At 44.8% G+C, this 17,276-nt stretch overlaps 8 non-coding genes across 8 annotated transcripts; all 8 read left to right on the top strand.

Moving 5' to 3' along the window:
* The first annotated feature begins 241 nt into the window (after positions 1-241).
* trnal-aag (transfer RNA leucine (anticodon AAG)) lies at positions 242-323 on the top strand. The gene has a single exon. It is a non-coding gene; the product is annotated as a tRNA-Leu (tRNA).
* A 238-nt stretch (positions 324-561) lies between these two features.
* Positions 562-643, top strand: trnas-gcu (transfer RNA serine (anticodon GCU)). The gene has a single exon. It is a non-coding gene; the product is annotated as a tRNA-Ser (tRNA).
* A 5,424-nt stretch (positions 644-6,067) lies between these two features.
* trnam-cau (transfer RNA methionine (anticodon CAU)) lies at positions 6,068-6,139 on the top strand. The gene has a single exon. It is a non-coding gene; the product is annotated as a tRNA-Met (tRNA).
* Positions 6,140-7,297: 1,158 nt separating this feature from the next.
* trnam-cau (transfer RNA methionine (anticodon CAU)) lies at positions 7,298-7,369 on the top strand. Its single transcript has one exon. It is a non-coding gene; the product is annotated as a tRNA-Met (tRNA).
* Positions 7,370-7,750: 381 nt separating this feature from the next.
* Positions 7,751-7,832, top strand: trnal-aag (transfer RNA leucine (anticodon AAG)). The gene has a single exon. It is a non-coding gene; the product is annotated as a tRNA-Leu (tRNA).
* A 238-nt stretch (positions 7,833-8,070) lies between these two features.
* On the top strand, positions 8,071-8,152 carry trnas-gcu (transfer RNA serine (anticodon GCU)). Its single transcript has one exon. It is a non-coding gene; the product is annotated as a tRNA-Ser (tRNA).
* A 1,771-nt stretch (positions 8,153-9,923) lies between these two features.
* On the top strand, positions 9,924-10,005 carry trnas-gcu (transfer RNA serine (anticodon GCU)). Its single transcript has one exon. It is a non-coding gene; the product is annotated as a tRNA-Ser (tRNA).
* A 1,036-nt stretch (positions 10,006-11,041) lies between these two features.
* Positions 11,042-11,113, top strand: trnam-cau (transfer RNA methionine (anticodon CAU)). Its single transcript has one exon. It is a non-coding gene; the product is annotated as a tRNA-Met (tRNA).
* Positions 11,114-17,276: the final 6,163 nt, after the last annotated feature.

The raw sequence follows: 17,276 nt of genomic DNA, 5'->3' as shown, positions 1-17,276 counted from the left end.
CTTGACGTAACTCTGTCAAGTAAAATGTATTCTGTTTGTACTGCTTAAGAAAAGCACTTGGCAGTATGGTTCTCCTGTGTCTGTCCCCCTTGACTTAACTTAACAAATACTCCAGGTGTCATTACAGCTCAGTCCTTGACTTGTAAACCACGGAGGAAAACCTCAACTCAAAACAGTTTGGCGTCCTGCCTACCTGACTTGCTGACAGACTGCAAAAACAAGGGATGTCCGTGCGTTTTCAGGTAGTGTGGCCGAGTGGTCTAAGGCGCTGGATTAAGGCTCCAGTCTCTCAGGAGGCGTGGGTTCAAATCCCACCACTGCCACTTGATAATGTTAGCTATACGTCAATGTGATGACCTCGTGTGCTCCTCTCAGTCCGACTTAAGCGTTGCATGTCAAGAGCAAATAAAGCTGTGAGACTGTTGTCTGACTGCCTCAGTCAGATGGGCAGAACCTTTTCCACTTTATAACACCATAATTTGACGTTTCACTTTTCTCTCAAATTTTGAGAGCTAGTCAGGATGCCACGTCGGGCCGTCACCTTGGTAGCTCCGTCTCACCGACGAGGTGGCCGAGTGGTTAAGGCGATGGACTGCTAATCCATTGTGCTCTGCACGCGTGGGTTCGAATCCCATCCTCGTCGCTGATGAGTTAGCTTTAAGCTGCAATGGTCTTACTTGTCCTGCTACGAGCGCTCTACCATTTGAGCTAATTCCCCTGTACTAAACTCTGCATTGCATGGCGACAAGCATTGTGGGACAGGCACAAACTAAAAGGAAAGCCAGTGCCGCTCGTTTTGATGATGCCCCGGCTGCTGTCCTTCAATGACACGGCTTCTCCCCAAGCTTCTCACGATTGAAGGCAAGGCAAGGCAAGGCAAGTTTATTTGTATAGCACAATTCGTACACAAGGCAATTCATAGTGCTTTACAGAGGCAAGGAAAAACATTTGACATTAAGACAAGCAATAGCAAAGAAATAAAAAAATAAAAAGAGAAGAAAATTTAATTAAAAACATCAGAATGTCATTAAAATCATTAAAATAGCAAATTTGAAAACAATTTAAAAACAATAAACGAATCACTGGATTATGATTAAAAATTCTTTAAAAGTTCTTTAAAAGAGCTCAGCCATAAGACGTGAAAATAGAAAAGTTTTAACCTGGATTTAAAAGTGCTAAGAGTTGGGGCTGATTTCAGTCCTGCTGGTAGTTTGTTCAGTTGTGAGCAGCATAACTGCTAAATGCTGCTTCACCGTGTCTGGTTGAACTCTGTGCTCCACTATCTGACCTGAGTCCGTAGATCTCAGAGCCCTACTGGGTCTATATTCTACTAACATTTCATTATGTATTGTGGGCCTAAACCATTCAGTGATTTGTAAACTAGTAGCAGAACTTTAAAATCTATTCGGTGGCTAACTGGGAGCCGTGTAAAGACTTAAGAACTGGGGTGATGTGTTCTGATCTCTTTGTTTCTGGTCAAAACTCGAGCTGCTGCGTTCTGAATGAGCTGCAGCTGTTTGATACTTTTTGGGGGAGTCCATCAAAAGACCATTACAGTAGTCAAGTCACTGGAGAAAAAGCATGGATAAGCTTCTCCTGATCTGTTTGGGACATAAAGCCCTTAACTCTGGATATGTTCTTAAGTTGGTAGAAGGCTGTTTTGGTGACGTGATTTATGTGATTTTTGAAGGTCAGATCTGAGTCTATCAATACGCCAAGGTTTCGGACTTGGTCTTTAGTTTAGAGACAGTAACTCAAGTTGTTACTGACAGCAACCCCTTCTCTTTATTGCCAAAACAATGACCTCAGTTTTTTCTTGTTTTAACTGAAGAAAATTTGGGTTCATCCAATTTTTGACTTGCTCTAGACAGTTACACAATGACTCATAGGACTGCAGTCATCTGGGGACAGCGCAAGATATATCTGTGTGTCATCTGCATAACTATGATAGTTGACATTAGAATTCTGCAGAATTTGACCCAAAGGCAGCATATATAGGCTGAACAAAAGGGGTCCAAGAACTGACCCCTGAGGAACCCACATGTCATAGCAACTCGATCTATTGATTACTTCCAATGGTCACAAAAAAACTCCGTTCCTCCAAGTAGGACCTGAACCATTCTATAGGGTTCCACGGATTCCGTCCCATGTTTCCAATCTGTTCAGCAGTATGCTGTGATCCACAGTTCAAACGCAGCACTGAGATCAGCAGGACCAGAACTGATACTTGCCTGAGTCAGTGTTCAACCTTATGTCATTTAACACTCTTAAGAGCTGTTTCTGTACTGTGTGAGCTCGAAAACCGGATTGAAATTTGTCAAAAAGTCACTGGAGTTCAAGTAATTACTGAGTTGATTAAAAACCACTTTCTCAACAATCTTGGCTATAAAAGGAAGATTTGAGACAGGTCTGTAGTTGGTTAACTTGAAAGTATCCAGCGTTCGTTTTTTAAGAGTGGCTTGATGGAGCTACTTTAGGGGTTTTAGGAAACGTGCCTGATTGAAGTGAGCATTTATTATTGCGCAGATCTGTTTGGACAGATTTTACAATAGCTTTAAAAAAGTCAGATGGCATTGTGTCAAGACAGCATGTTGATGATTAAGATGCTGAACTGTTTTCTTCATGTTTTTTTGATCAACTGTATTAAATCGACATCAAAGTTGATTCATCCTAGGCGGTTTAGGGATTGCGTCACTTTATCATTTTGTAGATTTGTGTTTATATTAACCTTAAAGATTTTATTTTTTCACGAAAAAGTGAGCAATCATTGCATTTTTCTTTTGAAGAGAGTTCTGAAACTACTCTTTGGGGGTTTGTAAGCTTATCAACTATAGCAAACAGAGTGCGAGTGTTGTTGATGTTTTTATTAATATTTAGAGAAGTGTTGCTGTCTAGCCTGATTAACTCATGGGTAAATTACTGAGACTTTTTGTTGTGTGGGTCAGTTGGTAATTGGAGTTTAGTTTTTTCTCCATTTACGCTCTGCTTTCTGCATTCTGTTTTCAATGCCTTACCATCATAGTGTTCCTCCATGGTGATCTCTGTCACTCAAGGTCATCTTAGTTTAATAGGTGCAACAGCATCCATGAATTTGAGATTTCCATTGAAATTATCCAGGAGTTCATCAACTGTCTCTGCACCACAGTTGGTGACATTGCTATAGCCTCCATAAATTTAGCACTAGTATTCTCGTTTATGTACCTTTTTCCTAACAGACACAGAGGTTATCGTAATGTTTGGAATTATCTGTAAGTCAAAGAACACACAGAACTGATCAGAAAGAGCCAGGTCCTTAACAACAACAGAAGAAATGTCAACACCTTTAGAGAGAACCAGATCTAGAGTGTGTCCCCGAGTGTGTGTGGGCCCTTTGACGTGTTGGACAAGGCCAAAGGTGTCAGTAGAGAACAGAAGTATTTGGCATTAGTATCCATGTTGTTGTCTATGTGAATGTTAAAACCCAGTTACGATAAAAAAGTTGTAGTCAGTGCAGATAACTGACATCAGATCAGCAAACCATCAATAAATTTCCTGAGTACCTTGGTGGTCTATAATGATTAGAAAAAGGACTTTTGGATCACCCTCATTAAAAAACAGAGATTTCAAAAGAACTAAAATCACCAAATGTAATGTCCTTGCACTGAAATAAGGATTTGAAATGGCAGCAACACCCCCCCTTCTTGGCCATTTCGACTCTTACTCATAAAACTGTAATTTGTTGGCGCTGCCTCATTAAGAATGGTAGCACAACTACATTCAGTCAGCCATGTTAACTAAGAAGTAAAAAGTCTAGATTATAGGTCATAATCATGTCATTTACTATCAGTGGTTTGTTGACTAGTGATCTGATATTGAGTAGGGCTCCTTGTGGGGGAAACAGGAGACACTGGTAGTTCGTGGTTGACATGCTATACTCAGAAGATTGGCAGATTTAAATGAACCCTTTTATTTCTCCAGTTTAACCACTTTTCTGTTACCTGTCATCACAGGGATTGAGAAGGGTATCTGAACTCCATAGGGCCCTGACTTTTCCTGGTGAAGATTATTTAATCAGTATTGCAGCCTGGACCCGGCACATATCAGTCAGACTCACAGATATGATGATTCAAAGGAGGGGGGGGGCTCGGAGACTTTTAGTCGAGGGTTGTTTCCGGGGTGGAATAGGTGGGGCTGGACGGTGTGGTAGCTAAGGGGAGAAAAGAGGGATTTTGGCGTGGTGTTAATTGGATTCATATTGACAAGACTCTTCTCCTGCTGTGAAATCCCGAAGTGGGAGTCGTCCAGACTGAATGGAGAGAGTTGGGGGCTGGGTGGGTCTGGGGGGGGTGGAGGTTGAGTGTCCCCGTGGGGGGGGGGAGACTCCACTTGTTGGGGTGAGAATAATGATGTTGCCGGTTCTTTCCTAGGTCTGCTGTCCTCCCTGTCAGTCCTAATCTCAGCGCCCTCACCAGAGCGCCGCCTTATCTGTGGTTTTGGATGGTCTTGTCTTTGGTCCTTGGCAGTGCTGCTGGTGTCTGACGCAGAAATAAAAAATGTTGGAGCTTAGCAGCTGACTCCTGATTTGTTAAGGCCAAAATCCCATCTGCCTTAAAGAGGTGCCTGCGTTCCCAAAAGATGTTGAAATTGTCAATAAAGTTATTGATTGGATAGCACATGTATCTTTGAGCCATCTGTTTGCATCATCAGCCTCAGTATTTAGGCATTGGACTCTCTTCATCAGATCAACAAAGTCCCGTTTTAATACCTCCGACTGTTGCTTCACAACATCGAGGGCTGTGTGTGTATGATTAGTGATTTAACTGTGGATGCTCAGTAGCAATCTTCAGGATCTTCTTTGAAATATCAGACACCATATCTTTGGTAAAAAAGTACTTTGGTGTTTTTTCGCGCAAAAGCGATTATCTCACACAGCTCCGTCACCCACTATCAGAGTTTCAGGCCAGTCGTTAGCTCTTTCTGGGGCCTTTAGCATATGATTAGCTTCATACTTTCTCTTGCGCTGGAAGATGAGCTTTCTTGGGGGAGTCAGGATTTTGGGAAGTGGAGCAAATCTGTTCTCGTAGAGATCCCTGTGTCTTGGGGCAATTGCTCTTTGTTTTTGTTGTACTTCCAGTCCATGGTTGTTTTCTCCTTGGTAGGCGGGGTTGAAGATGCATTCCTGTTTGATGGCAGTGCAGGCCACTCAGTGTCATCATGAGTCTCCGGGTGCTGGGTTCTGCCTGTTAACCGTCTTCCCATATCTGAGGGGAGGCAATTTGTGATGCCTGGGCTTTGCACCAAGAGAGTTCGCAGAAGGAGTTGTTGATTAGTGCCATTTACACCTGGCTCCTGCTGCATCTTTGTGGTGCTAATTAGCTTCTGTTAGCCTGCTTTTTCTCATATTTGGGACATTGGCAGAGTGGTTTCATTCTTTGTCCTATTTCATTACCTCCACGTTCACTTCGAGCCGATGAATTTTAGTTTCCAGTCTGCTTCTTCCTGGAGCAGTTTGGTGGTAATCATCCGTGGAAAAGGGAGGCATCTTGCTGCTAATTAGCTTTTGTTAGCGGAGCTTCCCAGAGCCGAGGTCACATAGTGCAGGCTTGTGCTGCTGATAGCCACGCCACAAAATAAAACAGATTAAAATAAAAGTGGCAGTCTTTGGTAACTAAACTCCCAGTGCATGGCCAGGATCCGCTTTCCAAAATCAAAAGGAAAGCATGTCTTGCGGCGGTGCGAGAGCAAGGTGAGCGTCTCCTCAAGCAGGTCCCAAGATTTCCCTGCACAACTAGATTTCGGAGGAAGTTAAACGACTGCCATTAATGGCCCTCGATGGATGGATATGACCTTTGACTTTATTCCCATAGTTTAGAGAAGACCAAAGGCCAACTCAGAGCAAAGTCTGGAAGTTGCGTCAACGTGGCTAAATGGTGTAAAACGCCGGAATGAGGCTTCAGTCAGTCGACCTTAAAAAATGTTGTCTTTGTTTCTGCAACTCCATTTTAGTTATCATAGGCTCCCAGTAATGTTACAGATTAATTATTGATTAGTAGACCATGTATGCGACAACCCAAACCTAGAGAGCGTGAGCAGAGTGGCGCAGCGGAAGCGTGCTGGGCCCATAACCCAGAGGTCGATGGATCGAAACCATCTTCTGCTATCTGTAAGTGCTCTTCATCGGCAAATCAAGGTGCAGTGCTCTCTCTGTCTCGATGCTGTCATACTCTCAGAAGAGCTAGTCTGTGCAGTTGAGTCTTTGGTGCCGCTGTAGAAGCCATGAGTTGATGTCAAATTTGCCTCTGCAAGGAAACATCCCCTCCCCAATGGAAGCGCATCACGCCAATCTTAAGCAGAGGAACAACCGTAGGGTGAAGAGGTTGAATGACATGTGGAGGGTTGCAGGAAATCAAGGTGCCCACTTGTGTTGTATTATGTGGCCTACCACCACAGCAGCTGGTCGAAGCCCACATGTATAGTCTACCACAAGGTGTTGCTGGACAAGCATGAACTAAAAGGAAGCCCCATTACTGTTACTTTGATGCCCGAGCAGCTGTTCCTCCAATGGAACAGCTTCTCCCCAAGCATCCCACCACGAAGCCCGCACAACCGGATTAAGGACTAAGTTTAATGACTGCCACTATAAGAAGGTAAGGTTGCTGGCTTTATTGAAGGTTTTGACATGCACCTCTTACATCGAAAGGTGATCCATAGTACGTGGAGTGTGCTGACCCAACGGTGCCGTCTTACTGTTTTTCGCAAAGCGCGTCTCCAACAGAAGAGAACGAAAGGAAAGCATTGTGGAGAATGCGGGCGTCAATCCCGCTACCTCTCGCATGCTAAGCGAGCGCTCTACCATTTGAGCTAATTCCCCTGTACTAAACTCTGCATTGCATGCGACAAGATTGGGGACAGCACAAACTAAAAGGAAAGCCAGTGCCGCTCGTTTTGATGATACCCCGGCTGCTGTCCTTCAATGACACGGCTTCTCCCCAAGCTTCTCACGATTGAAAGCCTGCACAACTAGATTTCGGAGGAAGTTAAACGACTGCCATTAATGGCCCTCGATGGATGGATATGACCTTTGACTTTTTCCCATAGTTTGAGAAGACCAAAGCCAACTCAGAGCAAAGTCTGGAGTTGCGTCAACGTGGCTAAATGGTGAAAACGCCGGAATGAGGCTTCAGTCAGTCGACCTTAAAAAAAATGTTGTCTTTGTTTCTGCAACTCCCATTTTAGTTATCATAGGCTCCCAGTAATGTTAAAGATTAATCATTGATTAGTAGACCATGTATGCGACAACCCAAACCTAGAGAGCGTGAGCAGAGTGGCGCAGCGGAAGCGTGCTGGGCCCATAACCCAGAGGTCGATGGATCGAAACCATCCTCTGCTATCTGTAAGTGCTCTTCATCGGCAAATCAAGGTGCAGTGCTCTCTCTGTCTCGATGCTGTCATACTCTCAGAAGAGCTAGTCTGTGCAGTTTGATCTTTGGTGCCGCTGTAGAAGCCATGAGTTGATGTCAAATGTTGCTCTTTCTTGACGTAACTCTGTCAAGTAAAATGTATTCTGTTTGTACTGCTTAAGAAAAGCACTTGGCAGTATGGTTCTCCTGTGTCTGTCCCCCTTGCTACTTAACAAATACTCCAGGTGTCATTACAGCTCAGTCCTTGACTTGTAAACCATGGAGGAAAACCTCAACTCAAAACAGTGTGGCGTCCTGCCTACCTGACTTGCTGACAGACTGCAAAAACAAGGGATGTCCGTGCGTTTTCAGGTAGTGTGGCCGAGTGGTCTAAGGCGCTGGATTAAGGCTCCAGTCTCTCAGGAGGCGTGGGTTCAAATCCCACCACTGCCACTTGGTAATGTTAGCTATACGTCAATGTGATGACCTCGTGTGCTCCTCTCAGTCCGACTTAAGCGTTGCATGTCAAGAGCAAATAAAGCTGTGAGACTGTTGTCTGACTGCCTCAGTCAGATGGGCAGAACCTTTTCCACTTTGTAACACCATAATTTGACGTTTCACTTTTCTCTCAAATTTTGAGAGCTAGTCAGGATGCCACGTCGGGCCGTCACCTTGGTAGCTGTGTTGCACCGACGAGGTGGCCGAGTGGTTAAGGCGATGGACTGCTAATCCATTGTGCTCTGCACGCGTGGGTTGGAATCCCATCCTCGTCGCTGATGAGTTAGCTTTAAGCTGCAATGGTCTTACTTGTCCTATCAGACCCTCGTGCAAGGAAACATCCCCTCCCCAATGGAAGCGCATCACGCCAATCTTAAGCAGAGGAACAACCGTAGGGTGAAGAGGTTGGATGACATGTGGAGGGTTGCAGGAAATCAAGGTCCCACTTGTGTTGTATTATGTGGCCTACCACCACAGCAGCTGTCGAAGCCCACTGTAGTCTACCACAAGGTGTTGCTGGACAAGCATGAACTAAAGGAAGCCCCATTACTGTTACTTTGATGCCCGAGCCGCTGTTCCCCCAATGGAACAGCTTCTCCCCAAGCATCCCCCACCCGAAGCCCGACACACCGGATTAGGACTAAGTTTAATGACTGCCACTATAAGAAGGTAAGGTTGCTGGCTTTATTGAAGGTTTTGACATGCACCTCTTACATCGAAAGGTGATCCATAGTACGTGGAGTGTGCTGACCCAACGGTGCCGTCTTACTGTTTTTCGCAAAGCGCGTCTCCAACAGAAGAGAACGAAAGGAAAGCATTGTGGAGAATGCGGGCGTCGATCCCGCTACCTCTCGCATGCTAAGCAGCATTGCTTGGGACAAGATGGAAGCCCAGTGCCGCTCGTTTTGATGAACCCCGGCTGCTGGTCCTTCAATGACACGGCTTCTCCCCCAGCTTCTCACGATTGAAAGCCTGCACAACTAGATTGTTCGGAGGAAGTTAAACGACTGCCATTAATGGCACCTCGATGGATGGATATGGACCTTTGACTTTATTCCCATAGTTTAGAGAAAGGACCAAAGGCAACCCAGAGCAAAGTCTGACAGTTGCGTCAACGGGCTTAAGGGTTAAAACGCCGGAATGAGGCTTCAGTCAGTCGACCTTAAAAAGCAGCTGCAAATGTTGTCTTTGTTTCTGCAACTCCATTTTAGTTGTCATAGGCTCCCAGTAATGTTACAGATTATTATTGATTAGTAGACCTGGTTGCGACAACCCCAACCATAGAAACGCGTGAGCAGAGTGGCGCCGGGAAGCTGCTGCGGCCCATAACCAGAGGTCGATGGATCGAAACCATCTCTGCTATCTGTAAGTGCTCTTCATCAGCAATCAAGGTGCTCTTCTGTCTCGATGCTGTCATACTCTCAGAAGAGCTAGTCTGTGCAGTTGAGTCTTGGTGCCGCTGTTAGAGCCATGGTTAATGTCACATGTTGCTCTTTCTTGATGTAACTCTGTCAAATAAAATGTATTCTGTTTGTACTGCTTAAGAAAGCAGTTGGCAGTATGGTTCTCCTGTGTCTGTCCCCCTTTACTTAACAATACTCCAGGTTCTCATTACAGCTCAGTCCTTGACTTGTAAACCATGGAGGAAAACCTCAACTCAAAACAGTGTGGCGTCCTGCCTACCTGACTTGCTGACAGACTGCAAAAACAAGGGATGTCCGTGCGTTTCATGAGTGTGGCCGACGTGGTCTAAGGCGCTGGATAAGGCTCCAGTCTCTCAGGAGGCGTGGGTTCAAATCCCACACTGCCACTTGATAATGTTAGCTAACGTCAATGTGATGACCTCGTGTGCTCCTCTCAGTCCGACTTAAGCGTTGCATGTCAAGCGCAAATAAAGCTTGAGACTGTTGTCTGACTGCCTCAGTCAGATGGGCAGAACCTTTTCCACTTTGTAACACCATAATTTGACGTTTCACTTTTCTCTCAAATTTTGAGAGCTAGTCAGGATGCCACGTCGGGCCGTCACCTTGGTAGCTGCGTCTCACCGACGAGGTGGCCGAGTGGTTAAGGCGATGGACTGCTAATCCATTGTGCTCTGCACGCGTGGGTTCGAATCCCATCCTCGTCGCTGATGAGTTAGCTTTAAGCTGCAATGGTCTTACTTGTCCTATCAGACCCTCGTGCAAGGAAACATCCCCTCCCCATGGAGCAGCATACGCCAATCTTAAGCAGAGGAACAAACCGTAGGGTGAAGAGGTTGAATGACATGTGGAGGGTTGCAGAAATCAAGGTACCCCACTTGTTGTTGTATTATGTGGCCTACCACCACAGCAGCTGGTCGAAGCCCACCTGTTATAGTCTACCCACAGGAGTTGCGGACCAGCATGAACTAAAGGAAGCCCCATTACTGTTACTTTGATGCCCGAGCAGCTGTTCCTCCAATGGAAAACGCTTCTCCCCAAGCATCCCCACACGAAGCCCGCACAACCGGATTAAGGACTAAGTTTAATGACTGCCACTATAAGATTGTGTTGCTGGCTTTATTGAAGGTTTTGACATGCACCTCTTACATCGAAAGGTGATCCATAGTACGTGGAGTGTGCGACCCACGGTGCCGTCTTACTGTTTTTCGCAAAGCGCGTCTCCAACAGAAGAGAACGGAAAGGAAAGCATTGTGGAGAATGCGGGCGTCGATCCCGCTACCTCTCGCATGCTAAGCGAGCATTGCATGGCGACAAGCATTGTGGGACAAGCACAAACTAAAAGGAAAGCCAGTGCCGCTCGTTTTTGATTATACCCGGCTGCTGTCCTTCAATGACACGGCTTCTCCCCAGCTTCTCACGATTGAAAGCCTGCACAACTAGATTCGGAGGAGTAAACGACTGCCATTAATGGCCCTCGATGGATGGATATGACCTTTGCTTTATTCCCAGATAGAGAAGACCAAAGGCCAACTCAGAGCAAAGTCTGGAAGTTGCGTCAACGTTGGTAATGGTCAAAAAACGCCGGAATGAGGCTTCAGTCAGTCGACCTTAAAAAAGCAGCTGCAAATGTTGTCTTTGTTTCTGCAACTCCATTTTAGTTATCATAGGCTCCCAGTAATGTTACAGATTAATTATTGATTAGTAGACCATGGATGCGACAACCCAAACCTAGAGAGCGTGAGCAGAGTGGCGCAGAGGAAGCGTGCTGGGCCCATAACCCAGAGGTCGATGGATCGAAACCATCCTCTGCTATCTGTAAGTGCTCTTCATCGGCAAATCAAGGTGCAGTGTCTGTTTTGATGCTGTCATACTCTCAGAAGAGCTAGTCTGTGCAGTTGAGTCTTTGGTGCCGCTGTAGAAGCCATGAGTTAATGTCAAATGTTGCTCTTTCTTGATGTAACTCTGTCAAGTAAAATGTATTCTCTTTGTACTGCTTAAGAAAAGCAGTTGGCAGTATGGTTCTCCTGTGTCTGTCCCCCTTGACTTAACAAATACTCCAGGTGTCATTACAGCTCAGTCCTTGACTTGTAAACCATGGAGGAAAACCTCAACTCAAAACAGTGTGGCGTCCTGCCTACCTGACTTGCCGTGTAAAAAAGCTGGTGATTGGGCTCCCTGTGTTTTGGGGGAGCCTGTCCTGAGTTGACCCGTTTTCTTCTTTATTTCGTAAATAAACTCCTTTTCTTGGTTACATTGTCTACCGTTTTCTGTCATGACTCCCGGTTATTTAATTACATGTTACTCCCCCATCCCCTGGTCTAACTGGGGACGTAACATATTTCGGGGCTCGTCCGGGATCATTTTGTAAGAAAGCGGTGGCGTTCTACTGTTTGGAATCAGTGTTTTGTATCTGTGGCTGTCACGGAGGTGGTAGTGTCGGGGTGTTGTTCACTGAGCGGCCTTTCCACGGCAATTTTCCTCATCCTGCAGGGGTTAAAATTCTCTGTTGGGGGTAGGCATTTCACGACTTCAGTCGGTGAAGTTCTGCCTTTAAAGTCGCCTCGAGCCCAGTGCGCTCCAGAAGATAAGTAGGTATAGCTTTGTCTAGGTAGGCACTGGGGGAAACTGTGTGTCCAGTAACCAGTTTTTGTTAACTGTGATGTGTGTGTCAACTCGGTTCCCTGAGGCTATCCCCTTATGAAAAATCACTGCCCCAGCGGTAACTAAGGCATTGACAACATTCTTTACCACCTTTGGTTTACCGAAGACAGTGCAGACTGACCAAGGAACAAACTTCCTTTCAAAAACCTTCCGACAAACCTTGCAGTCTCTAGGTGTCTCTCATGCGGTGTCCAGAGCTTACCATCCTGAGTCACAGGGCTCTCTTGAACACTGGCACCAGACCTTGAAGTCCATCTTGAAAAAGTACTGTCATGATACGGGGAGGGATTGGGACGAGGATGTGCCTTTTGCTTTTTATGCTATCCGTGATGCTAAGCAGGAGTGTCTTGGGTTCAGTCCGGCTGAGCTTGTTTTTGGTCACAATGTGCGTGGTCCATTGAAAGTGTTAAAAGAGCGGTTTGTGTTCCCTTCTCCTGAGTCTGACATGTTGAGTTTTGTTTCTTGGTGTAGGGAGCGTCTGCAGCGCGTGACCTCGTTGGCGAAGGAGACTCTTTCTTCGGCACAGGTTGGAAAAAAAAAAAGATAAAAAAATGTAGATTTGTAGTCTGTGTGATCTGGTTCAGGAGTGAGCCACGTAAAAAAGCTGGTGATTGGGCTCCCTGTGTTTTGGGGGAGCCCGTCCTGAGTTGACTCGTTGTCTTCTTTATTTCGTAAATAAACTCCTTTTCTTGGTTACATTGTTCACCGTTTTCTGTCAAGACTCCCGGTTATTCAATTATATGTTACTCCCCCATCCCCTGGTCCAACTGGGGACGTAACACAACAGCATCCACCTGAAGCCTCTTTTACCTTTACCTGCAAGCCTCCTCCACCTGCAGACTCCACCACCTGTAACACAAGCCTCTGACTACCAACCTCAGCCAACAAGCTATAGGGCTTCTCCACATCTGAACAGATACGCTGAGACAGAGCACAATCATGGATGTGGTTAGTGGTGCAAAGGATCATCATGATCCGTTCATATCGCCCCCCACAGCACCAAGTATTCCGCGGATTGGTTGATGGGAAAAAAACAGTTGTGATAAGATAACACTGAGCCACCGCTGCAGCCGCAACTCCATGTCACGCACGACAACATCATGCCAACATAAACTTGTTATTAAAGAAAACTCCGCCCGCATTTACCTATAGGAGGAGGTATTATTGCTGTTGTTATTCTTCAATTCTTTTTGCAAATTTTTAAGTGTTAGTTTGTTGTTTACATGCATGAGCGGAGAGGAGTGCGCGAGCACAAGAGAAGAGACACTTCAGTATTATGTAAAGACTAGTGGTGGCCATAGATACTGTAGATTAATGCGCCAATGCGGGCGGCATTAGCGCGATCAGCTGTCCCGGAGTAAACAAAGGCAGCTGTCCAGGTGGAAGCGGCATTTTAAAAACACGAGAAAAAAACTCAAAAACTCTCTAAAAAAAAAACATTGCTAGAGAGATCAGGACTCCACACGTTACAGCGAAGAAAACAAAAATGAACAAAGAGAAAAAAGTCAAAAAGCGACCTCAAAGGCTGGAACAGCTTTGAGAATAGATTAATGGTGATATTTTTTTACGCCTGATAAGAGTCTCACATTAACCCAGCACGTTAACGCAGATACGGCCCACCACTAGTAAAGACAGAACAGACTGATGTTGTTGATTGGTTTGCACACACAACTCCCTCCCTCCCCCCCCCAATGCTGACATGTTAGATATAAACCCTTAAATTAATTTCAATTCATGAACACGCTCAAATCCCCGGCTACAGTATGTGTGCATGTAGTCAAACCAGCCTGCATTTTCCCACTCTGGTGATCTGTGACATTGGGAGACCAAACTGTACTGTAAGTGCGGAACACAGGGTTGCGCATGAGAATGCTAATTGCGGTGTTGTTAAGCTACGTAAACTCCACGGTTAGAACTGTAAAAAAGTTTGCGAGAGAAGCGCCATCATCTGGTCATACTCTGTAATCACATGAATGGGTGTGGAGCTACAGAAAAATAGACACGCCCAGGAGAAGGAGGGGGTGGTCACTCCTTTCCAGACTTGCAGGGAGCGGTGAAGTCAGCTGGAAGACGGAAACGGGAACTTTTAAGTTTGCTGCTACTAATGTACTCAGGTGTAATCAGTCATATATATCTAAAACTACTAAACCCTGCCAGTCCCAATAACCAAACACAAAACTCCAGTTACAAAACCAAACCAAAGAGTCTCATCAGATCAAACGAGGCGAGCTCACGAACACACACGCAAAGGAGTTGAAGCCGCCATGATGCTGGGTTATGGCTTGTGGTTTAAATCGCCGGTTGATGATGCTGCGGGGGCGCTTTCATTGGCGGCGCGGAAATGATGTGTTGTCCCCGCCTCCACCGTTTGGGGGGGGTGGCCAACCAGGGACCAGGACCGCCACACCCACTTGCCATTTACCAATAGGAGAAAACAAAAAAACACTTACACACACGCGCGCGCCGGATCAAACGCGACAGCCGTAACAATACAGTAGGTAGTACGCAGGTGTGCGGGGCCGTTAACGGAATTGGTTCTGGAACAACCCAGAGGATTGCGATTTGGTGCGACGCCCTCTCTGCATCTCTCCCGGCCTAGCCAATCCGCTGTGGCCAATTGTCCTGGCCCGGGACATTAAAAATGCAGCCGTGAAGCATCGTGGCGCTTTGGCTGTTGTGTGTGTGTGTTCCGAACCGCTTGCCTCGTAATTTTGTGTCTGAAAAGGTTGGTGTCGGATTAGTTCTGGTGGTTGCAGGGCTTTAGTTCTGCTTTACATTGATACTCATGAAGAGATCTTTCTGTTAAAATTCACTAGACAAAAGGTGGTGCTGTTTGTGTGTTGTTTGTTATTAACAGTCGGCTCAATAGTGAGGTTTTGTTTCTGGTTTCTCTTCTGTGGTTCGTAAGGTATAGGTCTGTTAGAAGTTCTCTTTTGTTATTTGTTGTTATTTTGAACAGACTGTGTGCCCTTTTGTTTCCTTTCCCTCACACCTTGAAAAATAAACGGAAAGCTAGAGCAAGTGTCTTTTCTCCTTATTCTCATTTAAATCTCATTCAATGTTTACGGCTCACTACCGAGCCGGGTCGTAACAGCCGCTCTACTGTGTTTAAAGAGAGAGAGAGTGATTAGCTCCAACAGGATACCGGTGTGTCAACTCCTCTCACCTGCGCGCTGCTCTGAGCCCTCTCCACACCTCCTCATGCAGTGATGCACCACGCCCCTCCACAATGATATCATGCAATATTAAGTATATAGAAAACATGCAGTACAGTCACAAACACACTTAATTGTGATTGTTACTCTATCTTGTGCCTGATCAGGTGAATTGAAGAAAAAAGACGATGATAAAGCTTAAGATTAAACCTACATTCTCCTTGAGCATAACATTTCAGGTCCGTCCACTGTATTTAGGCACGCCGACAGGTTTATTCGAACAGCATGGCCATATATTAAAATGATTTAACTCTATATTATATCATATATTATATATATATATAGTTAGAGTATACTTATATATATAATATTTGTTTTTTTTTTTTATTTACATGTACATAGCTTTTGTTTCTTGTTTCAGTCTTCACTGATTCTCCTACATCCCCATTTAAAATATCAATATTGTCATTTCTTGTATACTGCTCTAACTTGATATTTACTGATGCCATAGAATTAACAAAAGACTGCTTGAACAACACTCAAATAAGACCATAATAATAACATTACAGTAATAATACAATCAGTATGAAACTTAATGCATGACCCCTGCTAAACTAAACCCGAGCTCTTATGTAGTATTATACCTGGTACTTCACATCTTTCCAGCTGTGCTTTTTAAGGAACCGTTTCAGCTTTCAGTGCTTTGATGCACGGGTCTTTACCTAGAACTCTACCTAAAGTAACATATTGTCCCAGCTGTCAACATACTGCACTTTTTTCATTTGAACTCCAGGGTCTGCGAAGGGATCCTTTTGGGTTGAGAGAGAGTTGACCATCCATACCTGAAACATGTCATTGATAAATCATGCATTGGTAACACAAAGATGGACACTTCATTGTCATTGAAATTCAACAAGGTTTAGTTAATCACATCTGTAATTTTATAAATTGACTTGTTAATCTTTCATTTGAAGTAAAAAAAAAAAAAAGGTGTGTCTGTCCAGGGTTATGCCTTTATGGTGTATCTGCCCAGGGTTATGCCTTTAGAAATCAGGTGATCTTTCACTTGCTTAGTTGTTCACAGTAAGGGACATTTTGACCAGAGGTGCCCAAATGTTTCACGTCACTGTAAATAACTCACTAAAACCGATGTGGTTTCTGTCAAGGCAAACTCAAAAAAGGCAGAACATGAATAATTAATCAGCAGGCAGAAATGGAAGCGTGTGCACCTTGCTGCTGCCTGGACATACTGTATTAAGACGTAACACACAGCAACAGGTTAGCGAGGGTGCGGTCGAATAGTCAATTTTGTTTAGGAACCTTCCTCACTGAGTGAAGTGACCTGGAAGTATTAACGAGCCGCCATGATAAGAGCTGTTTCAATTCTCAAACTGTTAAGGAAAGGAGCTTCAATGCTTCCTTTATTATCTCCTTTAGCATAGGATACACCAGACCATCCTTTAGGAATGGAAAGGAGGTAATGTCGTCCCACAATTCTTTGTGGCAGCGACACAAATTGACACACCTTTCAGTCATTCACAACCAGACATAAGAAAGAAAACATTAATGTGTTTAAACAGTGTGATGCAGACTGCAGCAGAGAGAGCGTGTGAATACTTACGTGTTGATGTGATGTAAAAACTTTGATCATGAAGTGTGTTCTGTTGTTGACTGTGGAGCTGCGTTCACACAGAGTAAAAAAATGTTTGTAACTGTGACATCCAGTGTCCTGCAGATCATCATCATTATATATCTTTGCCATAACTTGCTAATATGTTTCTATATGAGTGGACAGGAGGGTGAGCGACCATACCAGCGTAACAAACACTTCATGTGACTTCTGTGACAGGTGGACAATCATTTATTATTTGAATTGTGACGTAGATAATGAAGTCACACAGGAGCTGCTTTATGAGGCCACTGCCCTGGCCCACACAGAGATGCTACTGCACACAGAGGGTAAACCTGCACCGTCAGTTCTGCCTGCTAAGTCTGGTGCTGCCATTTGCCTTGTATGAGAACACCTTTCCACTGGCCTGTGGCAAACAATGTGGGCTACATGAAAGAGTAACTAATTATTTGTTTAAAACCACTCTAGGCCATGCATTTCAAATATAACTTTAATGGCACAAATAAAATTACTTCAACTGTTTACACTG

Source organism: Larimichthys crocea, unplaced genomic scaffold, assembly GCF_000972845.2.
Source record: "Larimichthys crocea isolate SSNF unplaced genomic scaffold, L_crocea_2.0 scaffold15631, whole genome shotgun sequence".
In the NCBI taxonomy this organism is placed as follows: domain Eukaryota; kingdom Metazoa; phylum Chordata; class Actinopteri; family Sciaenidae; genus Larimichthys; species Larimichthys crocea.
This window is presented reverse-complemented; position numbering and strand designations above follow the sequence as displayed.